This window comes from Polyodon spathula, chromosome 35, assembly GCF_017654505.1.
Source record: "Polyodon spathula isolate WHYD16114869_AA chromosome 35, ASM1765450v1, whole genome shotgun sequence".
NCBI lineage: Eukaryota > Metazoa > Chordata > Actinopteri > Acipenseriformes > Polyodontidae > Polyodon > Polyodon spathula.
Window position 1 is genome coordinate 4621144 of NC_054568.1, and position 9402 is coordinate 4630545.

Here is a 9402-nt window from a genome sequence, read left to right on the forward strand (position 1 = left end):
AGAGAGATAAAGCACATGATATTAGTTCTATCCCTGCTAGGTTTTGATTTGACAGAACAATAGCAAAGAGGATGTAACACTACAGAAATACTGCTGTGTTTGCAAACGAAATGCCCTTTATTTATGACCGCCATTGATGAGCATAGTTAAACAGCTTTTATTAAAACCCTTAAATGATTTCATTTTATGTTTTTAATTTACTGGCAGCTGCTTTCACAAATGACCTTATCTACATTGTAAAACACATTTTGTATTGATTAACACCCTTTATATAATTATATATATATATATATATATATATATATATATATATATATATATATATATTATCTATATATTACCATTAAGATAATTTGGTAACAATAATCACTAGCCCATGTGCTACTGCTTTTCGCAAAGCCGTTTCTTCGTTTAAAAGGCAAATATAATATATATATATATTATATAGCTATAGGATAATATATAGATATATATATATATATATATATAAGAATATATTGCAAATACATTTGTTTTCCATGGCAGTAGGACCGTCATCCTCAACAACAATGTCTGTTGTGTTGCTCTAAGACACATACAGAAAAATGTTTTATTGTTTTATATTTTAGAGAAGACAACAACACATATTTGCAACACACATAAAATTTGTGGTATTCATCTTAGTAGAATGAACACACACATATATATATATATAGTAGTATTATATAATACATTGTTGGCAAAAATATATTAACAAGATTTATTTCATTTGCATGTAGTAAAAGATATTGTACTTCTTTATTTTCGGTATAATATTTCTGAACAACAGTTTTTTCTCTTAGCTCTTTTTGCGATCATAATTGTTTTTTTTTCACACTTAAAGTACATTGCTGGCCTTTCTGAATGACAAACTAGGTTTATAAAGTCTGTAGTTACCTTAAAATCATCACTGGTCCCTATTTCATGTTCTGAACATTTGTGTCAGTTGCTTTTCATTGATTTATTTATTTTTTTAAATTAGAAATGTGCACATTCTTGCAAAGTAATACAAGAAAACAAGATATGGAAAGTTGGAACTGGTGTATGTAACATTTCTTACTGGTTTAATTGTAGTGTATTAACAGGTCTGTATTCTGCTTGAAAATTGTGGTGTAAGTTTTACACGGGAGCAAAAATCTGTTGGTTTTGGAAACACTATAAAAGTATTGTTTTTTTTTTTTTTTTTTTTTTTTAAGGAAACCCTTTTGCTACATATCATTTCAAAATGTGAAATTGGACAGCTATATTGGAGGTTTTAATTTTTTTTTTAAATCATATAATTTTCAATATGAATTTATATTCATATTACCACATATCTGGCAAATCACAATAATAATAATAATAATAATAATAATAATAATAATAATAATAATAATGAAGCTTTGGCAGTTCCAGGATCCACATTTGCGTGGAAACAGTATAAATGCATATTCCCTTTGTTGGAAGTACGGCATAAAGTCGATTCTGGGCCGTTTCATCTTTCATTATGTCTTCTCCGGTTTAAGCTTATTGGTAGAAAACAAGATATTTGTAAGAGAGTGTAGGTTCAACCCCGTTGAGTCCTGGGACCCCTGTACTCTAAGTCGTGTTTCACGGTTTTGGGGTTTGTCAGCTTCAGAGCTCGACCAAACTTCTACCACCCACAAAGCCATAATACTTGCCATTTACAATTCGACAGACTGCTCTTGTCAGACTCTGTTGTCAATTGTGCTTATGCTTACTCATGAAATAACCCCGCCCCCAGTCTTCCAATTGCTCTGCTATATCCACAAAGGTCACTTGAAAATTCCTTGCTGTATTTACAGTATCAGCTTACGTCATTATGCTGTAACTTTCCATTGTGCAAACTGCCTTCTTCATTGCTTGTTGTCTCCTTGTTGCTTCCTGCTGAGTCAGATGGTGGTGTAGATATAAACGAATATAATCACCAGCAGGTTGAGGACTGTCCCTACGATCCCCAGCATGGCTAAGATCCTCTCTTCGCGGTCCTCGCTCGACTCTTCCCCGTCGATCGCACTCCTGCCCTCAATGCGTCTGAGGGGTACCATCTTGACGTTGCCCTTCTGGAACCTCAGACTGGGCTCTCCCTGCTTTTAAAGGAGAGAAGAGAGACGGATTAGATAAACAAGCTAAAGCTGCATCCTTTTGGGAGTGATACAGCGAAGCATATTAACATCCTCACTTTTTCCACAGGCAGTCCTTTCAGAAGGAATATTTGCTGGAATAGTGGTGTCATCTAATCAGAAATAGCGAACAGAACACACGCCATGAGATATTAAACAGATACAAAATTCATCCGGAGGAGGAAATATATGATATAAAGCAAGGGTGTCCAATCACAGTCCTGGAGGTCCATTCCATTCCAGAGGTGCGTACAACTAAAAGAACATTCGAGAACTCTTGGCAACAGTTTTCAAGTTTATGTTGGACTGTTCTCCTCAAACGTTTGCTAACTGAGGCGAGCAATCTGAAGAGGTAGCCTGAATAAAACAATAGTGGCGACAGAAAGGGAGAATGTTTCTTTGACTCTGGGAGCGACGGACAAGTTTTGTCAATTTTTATGACAACAAAAAAAAATAAGCTGAAAGAGTTACTTCAGGTATGTTTAATATTATAATGAGACTTACTTATAAAACATTGTTATTTTTCAATAAAACAGCTAATCCTGTCGTTTTGCTTTTGGATTTTAGGATGTGCTGATAATTAAATGTTCATGGAATGTAAACCGTTCAACTAGCCTTATTCCAAGCTAACACAGTTCATTGAGAAAGTTCACCTCGTTCAACACACCTCTGGTTTAACAGGTAAAATGATTAACTTTGGCCTCCCCTCATATAAAGTATGGGTAACACTTTACATTGAGTGTCTCTAATTACTGCGTATTTATATAGTAGTTACTTAGTAAATACATGTGTACTTACACATAATTACAGTGTTATTATGCATAGTTACAATGTACTTAATGTGTACATCTTTTTTGCACAATATATGTAAGCACACTATTGTATCAAACAAGGGTTAGGGTCAGTGAGGTTAGGGTTAGAGTTAGGGTTAGGGTTATGGATAGCTAAAAGTGGGGTGTTAAGTTGATCGGTCAGTTTGTACGTTTGCAGCCAGTAACTCTGAGGTTCTACTGCATCGTTCTCAAATGATCATTACGAAAGAAATGTGTTCTAGCAAGCGTGCGTTTCATTTTTAAAACATGATATCTGGTACTAGGTTAAATAAATCTTTTGTTCGCATGCCTTAATTTCAAGAAGTCCCGTGAGAGTGAAATTGTTCCCACCCCTTCAACAACCTTATATTCTTTTCATTAACCAACCAGCTGCTTCCTCTCCACCCCACAGACAGAAATGCTCTGCATTGCAGATTTATGCTGAACGCCAGCAATGAAACGAGCTGTATGAATCGCTCCCCTGTGTTTTTAATAAAGAAAGTTAAACCCAGGCCCTGCGTGTTGGGTGGCTCTCCACGTTGGTTCAAGGATCGATTCGAAGCGTGCAGCCTCTGTTGCTGTCACTTCAAGCTCTCCACTTTCTTCCGGTAACGTGAAGAGATTGACGCGCCAAGCTGCTGCTTCCACATACAACGCAGATGCAATCAGGGTTGCTGGGGAGAAGTTGAGGCAAAAGGGATCTACCTCTTCTGTGACAAGCTGCTCATAACGAGAAGCTTGCGTTTGTGCTTGTTTTCTTTTTGGACACACAAGGCAATTAGTTCCACCTGATTAGTGGGAGTCCTTGTACAGGCTAACTGCCTCTTTACAGTGACTAACCCACGGTCTGTCTCGTAGCTTCTTCTATGCTGAAGCGAAATGCTTTGCATTTTACAGCAAACATGTGTATTTTCAGTTTCTATGCTTTCTGCCCTCTCTGTAATCACAGTGCTTGACAGTGACCAAAATAAAAATGAAAATACACCTTTGGTACATCATTTTAAGCAGAGCCACTGTTATTTAGAGATGGTAGCACATCAAATAAGGATTTCAAACATTGCTGGAGTGCAATTCGATGGAAGGCAATGGACTGCAAATGCAGGTTCAGTTATATGGTCTTAACATTCCCACTAAAGCTTTGCTCAAGATAGTCACGTTGTAGGGACACTTCAATTTGTACCTGCATTGTTTGCAACAGAATAAAGAATTCCAGCCATAGCTCGATTACAAAGACGCTTCACATTCCTCTGGGAAGCCTATATCATAGGCATCAGTCTTCGCTGGCAGTTCCCTTGAAAGTTGAATTATTGAGCAAATATTAGGACCGTTTTGCACAGTAAGTGGCAATGCTTTTTGGATCAAACGGGCTATCTGTCTGTGTTGACACAACAGTTCATGTGTTTGTTCCAAGGTAAGCTCTCTTGCAAAAGGAAATCCCTGGTGAGCGATATTGCATAATTTGTGAATTTAAGCAGTTCCCCTCAAGCACTCTGACTAATCTTTTAGGAACTGTAAAGTCACCCTGTCACACTAATGATCCCGGCCATATGGGTAGGGTTATCCCTGGACCTTTTCCTAGAGTACAGAGATTTATCTACTATTGAAGAACATCTTAACTCAATAAGTATCACATCATTTTTTTCTTTGAGAAACTAAATCAATATTTCTTCACATAAATTCTATAATTCTATAGGGTAAAGCATAGCTGTACACTGCTATAAAACGCCATCTCAGTGAAGGCTAGCTGTTGTGGATATGCCACCACTTTCAGGACCGCGGGCAGTGATAAATAGAGCCCCCGTTAGACTGTGTAGATAATGAACGGAGGCTCTTTACTTCAGCACCCTGAACAGCTCTGAGCAAAAACCCAAGATTTTCAATTCCCCCTTTTCAGTGCTTTTTGTTTGCACGGTGCAGTGTGTGGTAATAAGTCAACCCTAAATGCTCCAAGACCTTCTGACAGGAGTGAGAAAGCGGGACCAGTCATTGTTTATCACTGCTATTACAATACAGGATCCGTCTATTAGGAACACATACAATACGAAGCACACAGTTTAGTTTAAGTGGGCTGTGCCTTCAATGAATATATACAAGCTGCATCTCCCTGTTGCAAGACAACAGATGTGGTCAACCTTGAATGAAGAAGGATAGAAGGTGCTTGGTTATTAGGTGCTTCTGCAGTCGCGACACATCACTGAGCTTTCGCAATCAACCAAATTTTATGGCCAGACGTTATGCAATAATTTGTTGTTTTACTGTGAAGCTAAATCTCTACTTTAATGTACACGTTTCAGTAGAACAATTAGAAATTATAGAAATCACTTTCTTTTCTCTTTTTTTTTTTAACTGCCCAAATACTATTGTCTGCGACTGTATGTGTCCCGGTTCTTAGCTGATGAAATCTGGTCACCTTGGCATCTCCTTGGATAAAATTGTGCACATTCTTTATCAAAAGGAGTACAGCAGTTAGAGTGCTGACTTTCAAAGCCACGGCAGGGATTTGTCCAAGGAGAAAACACTGTGAACATCCCAGCTGTTCTGCTCACAGCAAAGTCAACGAATGGAGGTCATTTCTACTGTAGCATAGTGAAGACGTGGATTAATTAAGTAAGTGACTTGCTGAGGAAGAATTTATGGCCACGGAAAATTCCTCAATACTGCACAATGAAGTTATTGATTGGTAACTCACTTGTAAAGGTGAAGGAAGGACAGCTTCTACCACTGCACAAACCATTTCTGCTAATGTTCCTCTTAGGGTTCCAGGGTAATGCACTGTTAGAATCCCATAAGGATTTCGTTTTTGTCAGGCGATATATAGCTACAGGATGTATTAACAAATGAGTATAAAATATATCATGCGTTTGATTGTTTCACTGCTAGTATTTAATATCCAGTTGGTGCTAGCAGTTCATATGTTGAAATGACAGTAATATATTTTACTCAAGAATAAACTCCTGTACAGTAGAGCTACTGACAACCAGCCAGTGCACTGTAATTAATATTTGCAATGACCTCAATGTCATTGTTTTTAGACGACTTGTCCCAATGTTTTTCAAGCCTGGGGCATATTTTTCGCTACTCTTCCCAACCGCCCGGTTTACTTTTCATTCAGAACTGAAGAACTGGAGCTGGAACAAGAGCCTTAATGTTCCCACCTCAGCGTGTTGAAACATGTATTCAAAACCAGCATTAAAATGTGTTAATACTCGAGGGAACCCAGGCAAACGAAATCCAGTGCTTCTCATCCCTAATCAAATAATACAATACAATGTATCATTCTTTTTATATTGTGCCCTGCAGGCCATGGCATCCCAGAGTGCTGTGCAAAGTTAAAAACAAAACAAGAGAGCTCATATGTACAATACACCCCAGCTACAACCAACTATATAAAAACACATTCAATATGGTTAGACTTAAAAGAATCCAATGTTTCAACCTACCTCGTGTGACCTGGAATAGAGTTCCACAAACGAGGAGAACACAAGCAAAAAGTTCTGATTGCAGCTGATTTCTGTTTTCTGATCCCAAAGAACGAATAGCAATGTACAGAGTTAGTATTTCTTGGATGTAGGATGACCCTAACCCATGAAGGAGCTGTCCATGTTGAAAATATCACATCTCATATGCGTTTCCGGAAAAAAGCTATAGCAGAACCAATATAGCTAATAACCTCCTCCTGTTGCAAGTATACCACGATTCTGTGGCTCACGGAATGATATCTCGACAAGCTGGTTTAAGGAGCTAGAGTCCATAAAGCTAACCCTGTAAACAAACTGGCTTGTCAACAAGGCATCTCGTTCCCATAAAGCACAGTGCACAGAAGGCTGTGAGGGGCTGTGCTAAACAAAGAACAATGAATATCATTGCTAGGTAATGCAGCTTAAACGCGTGCATGCAATGTCACTTTATTGAAAGAAACAGCATTTGCTTGTATAAAATAAATGCCTGGGATTATAATAATCAAAATTTCTGCAACAGCATAAGTTGTATAGCATTGAGAGGCACCACTCTCTGCTATACTTCATTAACATGTCTATGGATGCTGAATATTTTATGTCAAATGTAGAAGACCTGGAACAAGGTGTTGTAGCAGCAGACTTCAAAAAAATTTGGGTTTGCATTTAATACAATTAGAGTGGGGTTCACAATTTTACTGTGTGGTCTTTGATCAAAGCCACATACACATACAAAAATACATACTGCATACTACTGATAACAAAGTAAATATGCAGTATGTACCTGCATTCAGCAGCCAGGAAATTGACTAGATTTAGAATCTCAATGTGCACACTTACCATATACTGGCACTGCATCAGGCTGTGACTCCCATCAGATTCGACTGCAATTCCACTGCCATTTTTTGGCCTGAGCAGTCCGACCTGGGGGTGAGATTCTGGTTTATTCTATTCTCTTCAGGCTGCTGGAGTCTCCTGGTTTAGTTGCTTGCTCGGGGCATCGATTGTCGTTCCCCACTCCTCTCTCTCCTTTTCATCCCCATGCCTTGGATTTTAACGTGGCATCATTTACATTCCAGATGTACACCGGTACTGTAATAGCATAGCAGCGTTGCTGTTTTAAAACATGAGATTTCAATCATTTTTTTTTTCTTACGATGTCATCTTGTTTTTTCTCCTTATATTCAGCATGTTCTGTTTTCAGCATACAAAGCTTCTAACACCCCTTCTCAATAGCTTTTCCACATTTTCACTGAAACTTTTCCGTGTCTTGGTTTTGAAATCCATCTGATGCAGCTTAGGAAGGACCTCCCCTGCACACAATGCAAAATAAATCTCACAGCATTGATTTAAAACAATACAAAGTCCTTACATATTTGCAAATATTTTCTTTTTTTAAACACACACACACACACACACAAAAAATTACCATATAATATAACTATATCTATTTGAATAACATGACATACATATATCTCTCTAGCAATAGCAGTATTTATATGTTCTAGAAAAACTGCCACAAAATGCAGTATGCACAACAGACAGCTCCTTCTCTTTGTCAAATTGTCTTTTCGGATCCAATATTTTCCTTTCAATTCCAGTTTTGTTTTCAGATACACTTAGTTTAATTTGTGCTGCATTCCTCCTCCCCCCTTTTTCAAATAAAGAACATCCAGTTTGTGTCTTTCTTTAGCTTCTCCTAATGACACCGTATCTTTGCAGATATAGTTATAGATACATTAAAAAAAATATATATATATATATATATATATATATATATATTTTTTTTTTGTTTAAATCTACCATAGCCCTCAAATATCATTTTTTCCAATCTCCTAGCAGGTCCCCACCGGCTTGCCTCTTCATACACTATTTTGGTTGATAGCCTTCTCTCTCTCTCGCTCTCTCGCTCTTCTCTCGAAGCTCCTAGAACTACAGTTTGCTCAATCTAATGCTCCACCTCTTTCCCAGCCAAAGGTAATAAATCACCAGGTTTGCTCTGAACACTCGAGGCCCAAGGGAACTAGAAGACATCGGAACCAGGAGAAGCACTTGACGCTCTCCCTGGTGCCACAATCACCAACAACACCAAAAACAGTCAAACGGCTTGATTTATTTTATTTTTTTTTAAATTACATTTTATTTAAGTACACCCTTCTTATCCCTGGTAAATGGACGTTCTTTCCCTGTGAACAGGACAGAGCTTCAGTGCATTTTCCAGTCCTGGCTCACTGCGCCTGACTTGAGCTGTACGGAGCAGCAGCTGGTTGCTAGGCAACCGCCTCTGGGGAGACACTTCCTGAATCACAGCCCAAGCCTGTGCATGACAACAGAATCAGACCAGAGAGAGAGTTCTGTGTCAAGTTATTTGTGAATTAACTTTTTTTTTTGTTTATAGAGGCTCGGAGATATTTAGCAAGAAGGAATGCATTTTGGCTCTGTGATATTGAGAAAATTATGTATTTCAAGACATGCTTATTTCTGGCAATAGGGATATAGTGCCCACATTGGTTCATGTGCAAAGAAGTACATTGTATCTATGCATAATAACACTGTAATTCTGAGTAGGTACACATATATTGGCAAATTAACTACCATGTGAATCCACAGTAATTAGTAAAGTGTTACCAAATATGTATCAAAACTTCCAAAAAGTTCAATAAAATATTAAGTCCAGCAAATAAAATTATTTTGTAAAGTCAGTGCAGTTTAAAGTTTGGTATGTTATCGAACCCTGATTGTGTAACAGCAGTCTTTAATAGTGAAGTCATTCCTTCAGTGGTTTCATTCAAAGAGACGCTGCTTAGACATTATTACATGTTCTTTATTTAAATACAAAAGTTTATTTAACTTTTTTTTTTCTGAATAAGGTACTATTCTTGAATTTGCAGGACCGGTGTGATTCTGTACAGTGCAAACAAAACCTGTTCCACCTGGGTCAGAAGCTACCCAGGTCAGGACCCGGTGTTATGCGGGTTGGGTACACGGTTTCCC

The 9402-nt window shown here is 37.9% G+C and overlaps 1 long non-coding RNA gene across 2 annotated transcripts; it reads right to left on the reverse strand.

Annotated features, from left to right (window-relative positions):
• Positions 1 to 725: 725 nt before the first annotated feature.
• LOC121303798 lies at positions 726 to 8627 on the reverse strand. 2 transcript variants are annotated; one of them, XR_005947870.1, is made up of 3 exons: positions 8545 to 8627; positions 7249 to 7721; positions 726 to 2108 (listed from the first exon to the last, which is right to left on the reverse strand). It is a non-coding gene; the product is annotated as an uncharacterized LOC121303798 (long non-coding RNA). The 2 variants fall into 2 exon arrangements; XR_005947869.1 differs by lacking the exon at positions 8545 to 8627 and adding an exon at positions 8259 to 8310.
• Between the last annotated feature and the right edge of the window lie 775 nt (positions 8628 to 9402).